We start from the raw sequence: 15919 nt of genomic DNA, 5'->3' as shown, positions 1-15919 counted from the left end.
TAGGTAGCCATTGAGACTCCTGTTATCAAATGCTTAGATTTCTAAACATTCATAGTCGAGGACACTACACCAAAATGGAGCTTCCACGACGGGCGTTGCATGCCGTAAATTAATATTTACGGCGTGCCACTGTGTGCCGTTGAAGCACATGCCGTGAAAGGTCTATACTTATAATGGCGTGCAATATACGCCGTAAATATAAACAAAACACGCCATAAATAACGATCTTTCACGTTTAAGATTACTAATTACGATATGATCTGCACGCCGTAATTAGTCTACATATTACGGCTTACATTTTGCACGCCGTCTTTGAGTTATTTATTTCTTTTGCTTATTTATACATATGCAACTTAATTTCTATCTAGCTTCATACACCTGCCATTTAATTTTACCAGCTAAAATATTGCATCAAAATAAATGTAAGAGAAATACACATGCACTTCATTGAAATTATGGTAATCAATTCCAAATACAAAGTCACATTTTTAAGAGTTAGAAATTAAAGAGTAAATAACAAAACGCAAGCCAAAACAAGATATATTTCATAAGTACCAAGAGTTCCTAACTATATATGCTACCCTGATTGATATAAAAAAAGGTGCAATGAACTAGCCTCCCATACAGCCATATATTGGATCCACCAAAAAAATGTTGACATTCCCTTTAACTACTCTAGGAACCTCATCTCGTACCTGAAAATAATTATTAGAATAGTGAGAAGCTTAGCATAATGTATGACAGCAAGTAATAAAAATTAAGTTTAGACTTGAAAGGAAAAATTAAGTAAATCCATGCTTCAACCCCAATTAGCTGTAGTACTCAGTTATGATTAATACATTTGGAAACAAATGCAGTGCCAAAAAGAAAATAGGCTAATCTAGAAACATATCATTGTGGCACTTGATATTTTATCAGTAATGGATCCTATAAATGAAAGAAAGATGTTCCAGTAGTTAGTAAGAGCAGCATCTCAACCAAATACACCACATGCAGCATGAGCAAATATGCATAACAATCAGAAAAAACAATCCATTCAAAACAAAAGTCAAAGATTATGCAGCCAAACCCAAGAAAAATAGAAAAAAAAAGATAAGGCAAAAGAAAAAAACCCAGAATTGATGAACTAGTAGCCAAACTCAAAATTAAGTGTAATTAGAACCAAATCTACAAGCAGCTCAAATAGAAAGTTGAAAATTATTGCTTCCATCTCCTGGACATCAGCCAAAGTAAAAACATATGAATGTAATACATGGACTTGTATTTAGTTTCACTGAAGCTAAAAATCAATTTGGCATGCATCCCCCGATACCATAAAAAATAGATGAATGTAATACAGGGAAACAGATGAAATTGATATTTAGCTTCAATAATACAGGAACTTGTGTTTACTTCTCAAATATGCAGCCCCCTTCATCGCCCATTCACTTTGCCTCCATTACATCATTATCTTAGGTTTTGAAGTAGGTAGAGGATGCAGTAAGAGACAATGAGATGAACATGGTACTTTATTATTTGAATTGCAGTGAGAATTGACAAGAATCTGAGCAAGCGTTTGGGATAAGGAGTTTTGCCAAATGAATTTATAAGAAAATAAAGCTCTACTTTTAAAAATAAAATAAAATTGACCAGTAGTTCGTGAAGGGGTGATTTTTTGGATTTTATAGAGATCCTATTATTGAAAGGTTACTCAATTGTACTGGAGTTTATAAATAAAATTGAAATTATAAACTTTGGTGTTAAATTACTGTTTTAAATTGCAAAATTATATGGGTATGGTGAAATGGAATTGGTTCAAAGTCTGTACGCAATAATTAATGCATGTGTATGCAAAAGCTAAAGCTTGGTATTATCACATATCATCCTATCTTACAACATTCCATAAAGCTATTAAGTAAATTAAGTAAAGAAAAAGGAATGTACCTCGAAAATGTGAGACTAATATACTTTGATATACTTTATTGGCCACGCAATTGTACTTCCTAATGCTTCACAAAGAAGAAAGAACTCACGTGTTGGTCGATATAGAGCCACACTATTATCTAACACATCATTCACCCAAACTTTCCAGCACTCATGGCCAAGAGGCACATGATGGACCAATATAGTGGGATCCTTGGATGCAATTTCGCCAATTGCAACAACTTCATTTGTCCCAAGCCAACTTAACAACTTGCACTTTGTATTCTCAGGATGATCAAAACATAGAACAACTGCATTTTCTTTTTGTTTGCTTTGTGCTGTATTATTTGCAGAATGTTGAACACTTGGATTTGTTGTCTGTTTTCTTTGTGATGCTAATATTACATTGCAGACTTTCTCACAGGACAAAATTCATATGAAATTAAAAAAGATTTTACCATTTCCTCTTCCAAACGAGCAAAGCTTTTACGGCTTGTCCTATGCACTAAAGTTTGTTTTGCCCTCATCCTTTTGAATCTTTCACATTTTTCCTATGAAAAAAATATATAAATAACTAGTTAGTATAAAAAAACAAATAGAATGTTGGAGGATATTGGCTGAAAACAGGAGATAGCCCACAAGTATACTTGAAAGAAAATGTCAAAAACTATTACCCTGAATGTTGTAGAGGTTTGTTTTTTGACAAAAGATTGCCATTCCTCCATGGAGTGAATGTTATCTGGTTTGAGGAGGGCAGTAGCACGTTGTAGGCCGACCACTTTAGCTTGCTGCATCACTTCTTTAATTAATAAGGATCGAAAATCTCTCTAATGCTTCTTCAACTTTTGAAATGTATATTTCTTGTGGCATTCCTCAATAGCGACTTTTTGCTACACCAAAAAAAATGTATACAAAGTAAAATTAGAGTGAAATTATAGATAAATTATTCAATGTGTATGTGGGAAATATATTTCTCTACAATACCGTGATGTGCTCCCATATTTGATTTCTAAATTCTTGTGAAAGGTCCTTCCAATTCTCCAATGTCACTGGCAGTAGCTCTCTTGCTGTGGTACCAAGGAATGAAGCAAATTTTGCTACATGACCTCTATATGGTTGGCCAGAATAATTGAATTCCACTATAAGACGAGACGCTTTTGCTTTTCCTTTGCTAAGATTCACCATTTTTGTCTTTCCCCTAGGCTTTTTCTTTGATATTTTAGGGTTAGATTCATCTTGAATTTCTGGATTATTAGGTACTTTATTAGGTGAAACCCTTAGTGGAGAATTAGACCCTCCACCTAATATTCATAAGGGTTCATTCCCTTGTTGCATGGCTGCAACTATAGCAGCTAACTGTTGCTTTTTCCCTCTCTTAGCTCCTTTTTTTGAAGACTTCATAGAACATACAAAAAAAATTTATAAGAATAACAAGCCCAACAAATAAAAAAGTTTATAAGAACAACAAGCACAACAAATAAAAAAATTGTTATTAAAAAACATAATTTGAAATGTATATGACATATTAAATGAGAAGTAGGTCGAAGCTTACTTCCCCAGCCATTACTTAAGACCTTAAACAAGTCTGACCTGCAGTGCACAATGTAGGTCCAATTCGCAATGGCAAATGTAATATAAACAAAAATTATTAGAGGTATATATGCAAATGAAAGAAAGCTACAGGGAAGTATATATACAAATGAAAGAAAGCTACAGGGAACCCGGAAAGAAAGCTACAAGGAAGTAGCTCATGCACGCTCTGTTACTAGTGTCACTCTTCATTATCACTCTGTTAAGCAAACAAAAATTATTAGAGGTATATAAACAAAAATTTGTAAAACAATAATATATGCAAATGAAACCAATAGACCAATAATTCACGATTATAATTACCGAATTATAAGTCATGTCCTCACAATCATGTCTAACATAATCTTCATCATCAAGGTTTAGGTCAAGTTGAGAGACATCTAATGGTGCAGATGGCGTGTAATCATTCTCATCAGCATTTTCAAACTCATAAAAACCTCTTGGTGGTGCCTTTAGTACAACATACCAGTTGGACGTATCATTCTGTCTTGAGTAAAACACTTGCTTTGCTTGTGACGCCAATATAAATGGATCTTTCTCAAATTGATGTTGCCCTTGGTGGAGATTAACCAATGTAAACCCATCTTCAACCTTCACACTATTTCTTATATTTGCCCAATCACAATGAAAGATAGGGAATTTATAATGGCTATAGTTTAGAAAAATAATTTCATTTATAACACCAAAGTACGGTATTTTTCCAAGAACATGTGAAGTGTCTCTTGCACTTGCTCGACACATTGTATCTGCTTCAATGGAAACCCCACTATTTTGTGTGCTTTTCTTAGCATTCCTTGTGTGAAATCGATTTCCATTAACAATATAATCAGAAAATGATTCAACATAGTTCAGAGGCCCACATGCAATCCACCTCAGCATATGTGACATTTCACTACTACCACTTTTTTTCACTTTATTTAATAGCCATGCACTGAAAGTATCTATATGTCTCTTCTGTAAAAGGCTTTCATTTTTCAAAAGACGCCTATCTAAACGCTTAAGTTCCTCTAAATGCATGATGTACAGGAAATTTAGAGTGTGAGTAACAACAATATAAACCAATACAACTCACTGCCACAAATGTTAATTTTACTTACTCTTTGTATGGTTTTACTTCTGAAATATTGAACAAAACATAACGATGAGCAATTTCTAATATGTCAGAATTCATTGTCTTCAACTTTCCATAACCAATTGGGCGTCCTTCTACTATTTTTTCATCTTCAAAATCCTCATTGCGTCTATGTTGAACACCTATTCCAGCTGCTTGTTTCATGTACCCACTACAAAACCGTGTGATCTCTTCAGCTAAATATTTTTCAGCTATGCATCCCTCAGGTCTTGAACGATTTTTAACATAGCTTTTTAGTACCTTCATAAACCTAAATCACAAGAAAAAGTCATACTAAAAATTATAATTAATATTAACTTCGGTTATAATTAATAAAGTACATTGCGAATGTCACCTTTCAAATGGGTACATCCAACGAAAATGAACAGGGCCACCAATCCTAGCTTCTTGTCCAGGTGAATGACTAAATGAACCATAATGTCAAAGAAGGATGGAGGAAAAAACCTTTCAAACATGCACAAAGTCTCTGCAACATCATCTTCAAGTATTTCTAATTTATTTTTATCAATCACCCTTTGACATACTTCATTGAAAAATGCACATAATCTGAATATTGCAACCCTTGGTCCCTTTGGCAAAAGTCCTCTTAATGCTACTGACAACACTTGTTGTATTAGGACATAGACAATCATGAGACTTGAGACTTAAAATCTTGCAATCTTGCAATGACACACGATTTGAAATGTTGGAGCTATAACCATCTGGTAATGCCAAATTTAATAGCCTTTTACAGAAAACTTGTTTCTCTTTTTTGGATAAGACATATGATGCAGTTGCACAAAGAAAACCAGCCCCATCATTTTTTGGATGTAGTTCTTTTCTTATGCCCATCTCTTCCAAATCTTTACGAGAATTTAAGCTATCTTTTGTCTTGCCTTTCATATTCAAGAGAGTACCAATAATGCTTTCACAAATATTTTTCTCCGCATGCATCATGTCCAAATTGTGGCGTAATAGTAATGTCTGCAATATTATCCAAAGTTATCTAAAATTCAACAACAAAAACTATGAAGTATTTTTAAAATTTAATAAAAATAAAGGGGAAAGCGACAAACCTCCCAATATGGTAACTCAAAGAAAATCGACTTCTTCTTCCATGGCCAAATAGGACTTCTATCTTTCTTCCTCTTTTTGTTTCTCTTATTCTTCGACTTTCCCCAATCATTTTCAAAATTCTCGACAAACTGATGAATTTCTGAACCAGTTAATATTCTAGGCTTCCATCCATATTCTTTAGTTCCATCAAACCAATCTTTTTTAACCCGAAATGGGTGATTGTGTGGAAGAAACCTTCTGTGACCCATATATGCAAATTTTTTACTACAATTCAGCCATTTTGAACATGTGTCAACACCATATACTGGACATGCTTTTTCACCCTTTGTGGAGTATCCAAATAAATTCCCATAAGCAGGGAAGTCATTTATTGTTCACATCAATACAGCTTTCAAATTAAATGTGGACTTACTGAATGCATCATAAACACTTACACCGTTGATCCATAATTCTTTTAAATCTTCTATAAGTGGTTCCAAGTATATATCTATATCATTTCCAGGTTGCTTTGGCCCTGGGATAAGTAAAGTCAACATTAAATTTTCCTTGGACATGCATAGAGATGGCTGAAGATTATAAGTAACCAAAATCACTGGCCAACAACTATATCTTGAACTAAGATCACCAAACGGATTGAATCCATCAGAAGAAAGGCCAAGCTTGAGGTTACGTGGATCTGAAGCAAAAGAGGGCCACTTATTATCAATTATATTCCATGCCAACGAGTCTACTGGATGCCTCATTTTTCCATCCGGACTTCTATGAGTGTAATGCCATGTTAATTGTTCTGCCATTTCCGGTAACTTAAACATTCTCCTAAATCTTGGTATGATTGGAAAGTACCGCAAGACCTTTGCAGGGACTCCAATGTATAATTTTTTTGTTCGGTCATTCATTTTCCACCGCGAACAACCACATTTCGGACATGTCTCCATGTGCTCAAACTCTTTTCTAAATAAACAACAGTCATTTACACATGCGTATATCTTTTCATAGCCTAAATCAAATGCCTTGAGTAATTTTTTTGTTGAATACAAGGAATCTGGAAGTCTATTATCACGTGGTAGCATATCACCAAAAATCTCAATAAGCTCATCAAAAGCTTTGTCAGTTAGACTATATCTAGCTTTATACTTATATAAAACAACAATTGCAGACATCCTTGTGTAAGTAGAATCTGTATATAAAGGAAGTTCTGCATCCTCCACTAAATTTTCAAAATTTGGCTCTCTTCTTTCTTGTGGTGGTTCTGCAATATCATCATCATCTCCATGAAACACCCATGTAGTGTATGTTGAATCCATCTCATTCATGACCAAATGCTCATACACTATATTAAAATGCTGGTATTGGAGGTTTATACAACGACTGCAAGGACATTGGATCTTTGCTGGATTCCCCTTACTCGCTTGGACTATATCAACAAACCTTCGTGCTCCATCACGATACACTTTAGAATTTCTAAAGGAAAAAAAATCTTATTTTTAATAAGTACTACATGCATATAAACTATCTAAATCTGTATAGCTAGGGCCTTAAAAATAACCTTGCATAGTTTACCCATTCTTTATCCATGGTCTCTGTCTATCCTTGTTGTTGCTCTCTAATTAATGTCTAGACACCTTTCCAATTTAAAATTATACAATATATTTGTCAATAAAAGAATTAAATGATTTTTACACACAAAAAAAAAAAAAAACGAGGAAAACAATATAAAGTAGTGCAGCAAACCAATACATGTATAAATGCACACACAGCTATATATGTATTCACTCCATAAAGCAAATGAATATAATCCACACATACATAAGAATTCCAATTCTATCATTCATATACTCTTTCAAGCCTACCAAGCAATAAACAAGGTAATGTAAATGAAGGTAATATAATTGAAGTTGAAATAAGAAAATGCAGTTTCCATTTATCTCTAGATTCTCATATTTAAGTGTGGGAGAAATCAAAGAAGTACAAATATATTGTATTTTCTTTTTTATTCTAGTGCTAGATTTTTACTTTAATCTTCTAGTTTTTACTATATCTTCAGTTGACATGAACAAAGTAGCAAAGGTGTGCCTACCTATCTTGCAAGCTCAATAGTTTTGCAAACAAAGCTTGAGGAAAAAACGTTTTCCATAGCCCTCTGCAATAAACATTGAATTTTAATTAAAAGAACAATTATAACAATGAAAAATGTGCAAATTTTTAACCTCTGTTTTACTATTTTTTCTTTTGGTATAGAACTCAGTTTTACTTTGATGGATAAAAAGTTAAGACATTTTCCCCTTAAAGCTAATGTACTTGCTACTTAATGGTTCAATACTCCCAGAACTTAGGAATATTAGACATGGTTCTGGAGGGGAAAATGGGGTTAGGTGGGGATATGTGGAAGAATTTAAAAATCCAAATGTCTTTTGTTTGTGTCAACAAAGAAAAGAAGCCTACAACAAATTCCAACCACCCACAATTCTAAGTACAGAGAAACCGCATAAGAGAACTCTACACTTCAGGATATATGTGTAACATATTAACATCAAGTTAAAGTTTTTAACACAACACATGAGCCTGTTTGAAACATACCTTCACTTCCGCATCATAACTAACCAAAGAAAGTGTCAGTTTTGCATTTTGATCATTGCCAACCTGAAATTGAAACCAAGGTTGTCAACAAATAAGCTACCCAATATATTACATTCCTGAAATATTGAAAGGGATCAAGATTGGTTATCTTGATTTCCAAAAGGCAATAGAACCCATTAAATTGGCAAAACATAAACGACCCATTAACCCCATAAATTGAAAAAATAGAAAACCCATAAAATGTATAAAATTTGAATTAGAAAATATAACTCATAACCCATAAAATTAGGTGAGCATAAAACGAAATTAGTTAAGTAAAGTAGAGAATGAGCAAATTACAAAAGGGGAATACTAGTACGTTACACCATTTAGGTGTTTCTTAAAAAAAATCCAGCACTGACGCCCAAAAAAGTAAAGGGCCTCGATCCACAGAGAGAGAGAGAGAGAGAGAGAGAGAGAGAGAGAGAGAATGGATAGGCTAATCGAGTGTTTTGGCGAGAGAGAGCGAGAGAGAAAGAGTGGGAGAGACAGAGAGACAGAGGGACAGAGAGACAGAGAAAGAGGGAGTGAGTGTTGTGAAGTTCTAGAAACTGAAGAGCCAAAATGAAAATAAGCGAGGGAATTTTTCATGCTTTTTTTGGTTTCGTGGGTAAAATAAAAAAAATCAGTTTTAATTATGGCATAAAGTATGCACGCCATTAATAATAAAAATGTACGCCGTAAAATTGTCTCACATTTAACGACGCAAAATATGTTTGCCATGATTTATATGCCATTATGGCATGCGGTTAATACACACCGTAAATTGATACATAGAAATAAAATACACGGCGCGCTACCCAAGCACGCCGTAAAACATAATTATTTACGGCGATCAGCAAGTGCACGCCGTAAATTGCACGCCGTGAAAGCTCAATTTTGGTGTAGTGGGAAGAGAATGCTAATTGGGCATTAACATTCCGATAAGACTAGCACATACACTTACTCTTTCAAGGAGTTGCTGAGTCTCATAGCATAGTACAGTAGCATTAGAGTAAGTATGTGAGTGCGTGTTGGGAGACACGTTCATTGAAATTGACTGCAAAGAGAATCCTACATAGAGGTTTACGAATGTCAAAAACCTCAATTTTGACCATGATGTGATCCTTCACTTAGGCTGTTGTAGCAAGGATTTGCTGAAAGATCGATGAGTTCCATATACTTCTTCCTATTGAGTTAAAGTTTGGAGACTTAAATAGGAAGATGCACAATCAAATGAATTTTGGGACGTGACCTATATCAAATTTTCTGTGAAACATTGTGGTTGGAACTAAACACAAATCAAATGAAAGATTTATAGATGCCCTTAAAGGAGGACTAGGACATTGTCTCTATCAAAATGATAGATCTCAAAAGTGAGAACAAAATCAGTGATTTGTTTGGAACTAGCGAGGCACTCCTAGATCCATGCGTTGACCCAGCTCGACTCGGTTTAGCCTTTGACCTGCACGATTTGGACCATATTTAACCCGTTTAACTTACATTTTTTTACCCGTTCACATTCATAGTTGGACCCACACATTGACCTGAAGGGAACTAGGATACTAGCATGACATTCTAATCAAACATAGAACATGGCAACATAAGCTAAACAAAACTTTCCTAGTTCTAAATTCAAGATCATATGGGTTGAAATATGTAAAACATGGCATAATAAAACTTGAAACAAGAGAGGTTGAGATTATACATCTTTCTCTAGATAGGAGGCCTACGTACCCAAGTAAACCACCAAAGCCTTTCTCCTTCCACCTTGTGTTGATCTCACCCAAGCTCAAAATTATGAACTCTCTAGAGGTTGACACACTAGATAAAATGATGGGAGAAATGAGTATAGAGAAAGGTTGCTAAAACATCTTTGAATCTCTATGAGATGGTAAGAGAAAACAAGAGAGAAAAGATGAGAGAGAAGAGAGAGAGGATGGTGCGGCAACGCCCTTGAGGCTTAGAGTTTGATCCCTCAAAGCTCTCTTTTATCTCTCTTTAGCTTTTCTTATGGCTCTTAGATTAAAGTGACTAATCCTTGTCTATTAGATCTTATGTACCTTTTGTCATTTTCTCTTTTACACATCAACAATTTAAATTTATGTTTGTGACCCCATGTCTTTGAATAGGTACATGTCAGTCAAAGTCCTAAGGAATATATCTCACATTAGATGACACATGTGTGACAATTAACACCATACCTTATGATCAATCAAGAAATTAATCATATTAATTCTCATTCCACATGTACCATTTTCATAATTCATTTATAGGTGTAAGCCCCCATATGTTTCTCTTAATTTGGCTGTGGAATTTAAACCATTTTAACTTTCCCTAATAATTAGAATTAATAAAACCCAATATTAATTCTCTGGGTTCCACAAGCTTGCGATTGTCACTTAGAAATGTGTCATGGTTACCCAAACTAAGGTGAATGGTGGTAGAACCTATTCAGTAATGAGTACGATATGATTCAGTCTCTCTCTCATCTATGTTCAAATGACTATGCATGTGGGCACAGTTTCAATGTCAATCTCATTGTTTATAGCGTATAGTCAAAATCACAACTCTGATGCTTTGGCCAAAGACTTTACGAGTCAACACTCCCTTGGACATCTCTTTCGATCTATGGAAGGTGAGAGATTCCATGTAATGCATTCATATGTCTTCATGTGTGTGCCACTGTACCAACCTTACGTATGTAACCGATGCTTAATTGTGTTGGTCCATTTTACACAGTCAAAATACATTGACGCTACACATAAGACATCTAAGGACTATTTCATATTAGTCATAACCCTAGAGAACCTTTCTTGACATGTCATAAACACTCCGTGCAAGTTCTCTTTGTTGGTCTGTTTAATGTACGTGTCTACTAGCACGCACACACATGTCTGCTCCAGTGACTCTTCACTGTGGCTTGAAACTCACCAACTCCTTTAATGAGAAAAGCATCAACATGTGCTAGTCTTCTTCTAGGTTGGAATGTTAATGCCCCAATTGATATTCTTTCGACTAAGAACATTAAGGAAATCTAGGATTCAAATAACATGAGTTTCAAAGGCTTTCCCTTAGCTCATCGTGTTTCGTCTCGCAGACATATATCTAGGGACACATTATACTATTGTAAACATAACAACAAATGTATTAACCAAAAGAATAATTTTTCCCATTAATTGAAATAATCCTGAGTCGTTAATTCACCAATGTCCTAATTGACTTTAGGGCATATTTCCTACATGACTCGTTTATTTCAACCTACCTGGTTCGGTTTTGGCCCTAAAATGCATTTTTTTGTAATTGTTTAAACTATTCCAATTGATCTTGGCCCGGCCTCCATATATTGCCCATTTGATCTTAACCATCCATTGTTCTCACCCACTTTGCCTATAAATAGAGACTTATCCCCCTCATTTTCACTTGCGCATTCTCCTTGAGTTTTGACTTTTGAGAGCCTCTTTCTCTAAAATTCTTCTCTCTTAAGATATATTTCTTCTCTAAGACTTACCACAAAGTTAAGAGTTCTTAGTTGAAATATTTTCTTTCTTTTGGGAGCAAGCTCCTATTTTTGGAGAAGCTATAAGTATAATTTTTGGTTGGGTTGTCTTAAGATGCCATTAAAGACACATTTGGAATACTGAACAAGTCAGACTATTCCAATTAAAATGGACAAATGTCATAAACCATGTTTGGTGCATATATTAAACAAATGGAATGAGACTAGGATTTGGCTATGAGTTCAAAATATTTCTCATTAGCTGACCGAAATAGATACACGAGTCTCAATTGGACAACGATGCCTAATGCTTTCTTTAATAAAATTTGTCCTAGCCTACTTTGCATTGCATCTATCATTGTCGCAAAGCACAACTCTTCTGGATTACAAAGCCTTCGATTTCAAAACTTCTGCAACCTAGAATGATCGATGGATGTTGAGATCGATGTCAAGATAAGGTATTAAAAAGAAGGAAAAAATTTACAAACATAACACATACTTTGATGATTGTTTCATTTCAGGACATTAATTTTGTTTTGTGTTAATGAAGGACACATACTTTCATTTTGTGTCAATTAAGGACCACGTTTTTTTTCAGTTTTTATCTCAACTTTGGCCCGACGTTGGACTCATCAAAACTCCACCAAATTCAGAAATTATACTGGGTTTAAAGATATGCATCTACTCTTTACAACCATATAAAGATCACCCAAATCAGATCTCTACAACTCCAGATAATCGGCCCCAAAGTAGGGTACCCGAAACTGTCCGATTTTTCAAATTTTTTTCCAAAAGTCCGATTGGACAGTTTCGGGTACTCTACTTTTGGGCTAATTATTTGGAGTTGTAGATATCCGATTTGAGTGATCTTTATATGGTTGTAAAGAGGAGATGCATAACTTTACCAAGTATAAGTTTTCTGAATTTGGTGAAGTTTTGATGAGTCCAATGTCGGGCCAAAGTTGAAATAAAACATGGTATTTAATTGACACAAAATAAAAGTATGTGTCATTCATTAACACGAATTAAAATTAATATTCTGAAATGAAACAACCATCAAAGTATATGTCATGTTTGTAAATTTTTCTCTAAAAAGAAACGAAAAATGAGAACATGCTCCTAAAAAAGAGGAACCATGAACTACATATTCTTTTTTAAGAAAAAGAAATTATGTATTAATAGTTATTAATTTTTTTTATCTGAATTATTTAATTTGCATGTAAAAAGGTCAATTGGCGCGCACGCATGAGCGCTTGCCAAGGGCTAGTAGAAGATAAAATGTTGGTTAATGTAAGATGCTTGCTTGCAAGTTCCAATGTATTATCTTATGAGTTGTGTTATAAGTAGGGAGTTAAATTTCGAAATTTTCGGAGAAATTTCGTTTTTTTAGGATATGAAAATTTTAACACTAGTTCGACAATTTTTCGGTAGTATTTCGCTGAAATTATCGAATTTGGAGAAATTTGGTGAAATTTCGCTCAAAAACCCAGCCATCTGTAGAAGATTTCGCTCAAAAACCCAGCCGCTCAAGAACCCAGCCATCTGTCTTCTACATTCTCCTTGCTGGCGGTTACAAACCCAACCACCGGAGTGATTTGGGAGGGAGGAGAGAGAAGGGAGAGAAGAGAGAGAAGAGAGAAGAGATAGATGATGGAGAAGATCAGATCGGGCCCATCGGGGAGGGAGAAAGAGATTGGCGCAGGAGAGAAGGAGAGAGAAAAGAAAGAGATGATATATCATAGTGGTTGGGAGCCTATGTGCAACATAGTGGCTGGGAGCCTATATGCAACACAGTGGGAGAGAGAGAAAAGATAGAGAAGGAGAGAACCACGGGAAGAAAGGAAAAAGGAAAGAAAAGAAAAAGGAAAGGAAAGAAAAGAAAAAAAAAAGAAAAAAAAAAAAGGTTTAGAGTTGATTGGGATTTGGGGTCTTTGGACAATTGGAAAAAAAAAAAAAAAAAAGTTTGGGGCTTCGTTTGGCTCTTTTAGGGTTTCGTTTAGTTATTTTTAAACCTTAACCATAATACATTTTTATATATAAAATAATAAAAAATACTTTGAAGGCCTAAATCCTAATATCTTATATTATATATATATATATCCTAAAGAATATAGAGTATATAGAGTTTAGTGTATAGATTATAGAATATAAAAAGATTATGGTATATAGAGTATATAAAATTTAGTATTAGAGTTTAGTGTATAGATTATAGAGTATAAAGAATATATTAATTTTATTTATTCATTATACCAATTTTATTTAATAGTATTTGCCTCCAGCACGCATTATGTTCATTTTATATCACATAAAACCTACTATACAATTTGATTTCTTTAATATTTTTTATCAATGTTATAGATAATATGTTAAATAAACATATGGTAAAGTTTTATTCAAAATTTCCGTATTTTGATAGCAATTTCCGTCGTTTCCGTCTAATTTTTATTGAAATTTAAAAATCTTCGAAATTTCTGTCGAAATTTCCATTGAAATTTTTTCGAAACTCGAAATTTTATTTTTTGGTTATAAGTTAGTTTCTTTTTGTTAATATAAGTTGTGTTTAAACTAAGGGCTAATTCAGTTCAAGCCTCCATCAAATTTATTTGGTATCTAATATTCAAAATATTTCAATGTCACATCTAAAGTTAGTTTAAAGTTTCAATGTTATACATTGGTCGATAAATTATCATGCAGTTCCAATTTTATTTTGGAAGTAAACACTAAATTTGCATCATATTAGAAATACAAGAAATTAAAATTAAAGAAAAGTCACAAAGCCTCTTAAAAATACTAAAAATCATTTAGAAGAGTGTACTCAATTCAGATTTTTAAAGACTTTTTTTAAGTGACAGACTTTCATAGACTTTCAAAATTATGATAGACTTTCAAAGAGTTTTATAGAGTTTTATAGACTTTCATGAAGTTTTATTAAAAAACTTTCATAGACATTTGATAGATTTTCAATGACTTTTTGATACAAATATCATTGTGAAATATTGTAAGATAATAGCATCCGTATATCACAAAGGGCAATGAAAACGCAATGAAATCAAACAGAAGGGCAATGAAAAAGTAGTGAAATCAAACAAAAAATGACAAGCTGATGAAAGAATAATCTCCAAGAAATCAAGATTGTTAAGAAACCTACTAATATATTGAATGATCTAAAACTGGTCTTCAATATTTGTCAAAACTTACTATTCAATGTTACATAGATAATATTAAATTTAGGTAACGTTGACGAAAACGAGCTTCCAAGTGTGAAGACAATTAAATTAAAAAATAAAATAATACATAATGAGAAATGCATATAAGTTTTAAAATTTGAAAGAAATAATGTTGTATTACTACTTAACATATAAGTCAAAAATTTAAATAATGTTGAACTAATCTCTTTATTATTGTATCTAACAGATAAATCTAACTCAAGTCATCCTTGAAACTCTCAACGTAAACATACAAAAAATAAAATGGTGGAACAATATATTATAATTGACATGTTGTAAACCCATAAAACTAACTTCTGGAGCACTGAAGTCTGGAGTTAGAACCGTATATGACAGGTCTATTTATATGTAATGACATAGTGATGGGACAATATAAGGAATAGGTGTATCAATGTTGGAAGGGACATACACGCGCACATGCAATGCAAAAGGAGGCGGAGAGAGAAAAGGGGAAGCCTTTTCTAAAAAGTCTTTCAAAGTCTTGAGGGGGAATGGAAGAGAAATAAGAAGATTTGGTATGTATACTTTAATGCCAAAAGTCTTTCAAAGTCTATGGATTTGAGAAATCTGTGAAAGTCATTGACATTTTGAGTACCATATGACTTTCATAGACTTTTAAAAAGTCTTGATTGAGTACCCCCTGACTTTCATAGACTTTTTAAAAGTATATAAAAGTCTTGATTGAGTACCTCCTGACTTTTTAATTTAACAAAAGTCTTTAAAAGTCTTGATTGAGTACCTCCTGACTTTTTAATTTAACAAAAGTCTTTAAAAGTCTTAATTGAGTACACCCTTAAACGAATAAAACTGAAAAAAGATTTTTTTTTTTTAAACAAATTCTGATAAAAAGGAAAGCAAATTACATTTGAGCCCATCAGAAGCAAATGTTAGTCATTTAAGGCTAACGCAGTCTCCCTT

The 15919-nt window shown here is 33.6% G+C and overlaps 2 pseudogenes; both read right to left on the bottom strand.

Moving 5' to 3' along the window:
- Positions 1–1938: 1938 nt before the first annotated feature.
- LOC147283701 (uncharacterized) lies at positions 1939–3466 on the bottom strand (annotated as a pseudogene).
- A 207-nt stretch (positions 3467–3673) lies between these two features.
- Positions 3674–7255, bottom strand: LOC147283700 (uncharacterized; annotated as a pseudogene).
- Positions 7256–15919: the final 8664 nt, after the last annotated feature.

Source organism: Dryas octopetala, chromosome 5 (genome assembly GCF_963921425.1).
Source record: "Dryas octopetala chromosome 5, drDryOcto1.1, whole genome shotgun sequence".
Classification (NCBI taxonomy): Eukaryota; Viridiplantae; Streptophyta; class Magnoliopsida; order Rosales; family Rosaceae; genus Dryas; species Dryas octopetala.
The sequence above is the reverse complement of the archived record's forward strand: the minus strand, read 5'-3'. Positions and strand labels throughout refer to the sequence as shown.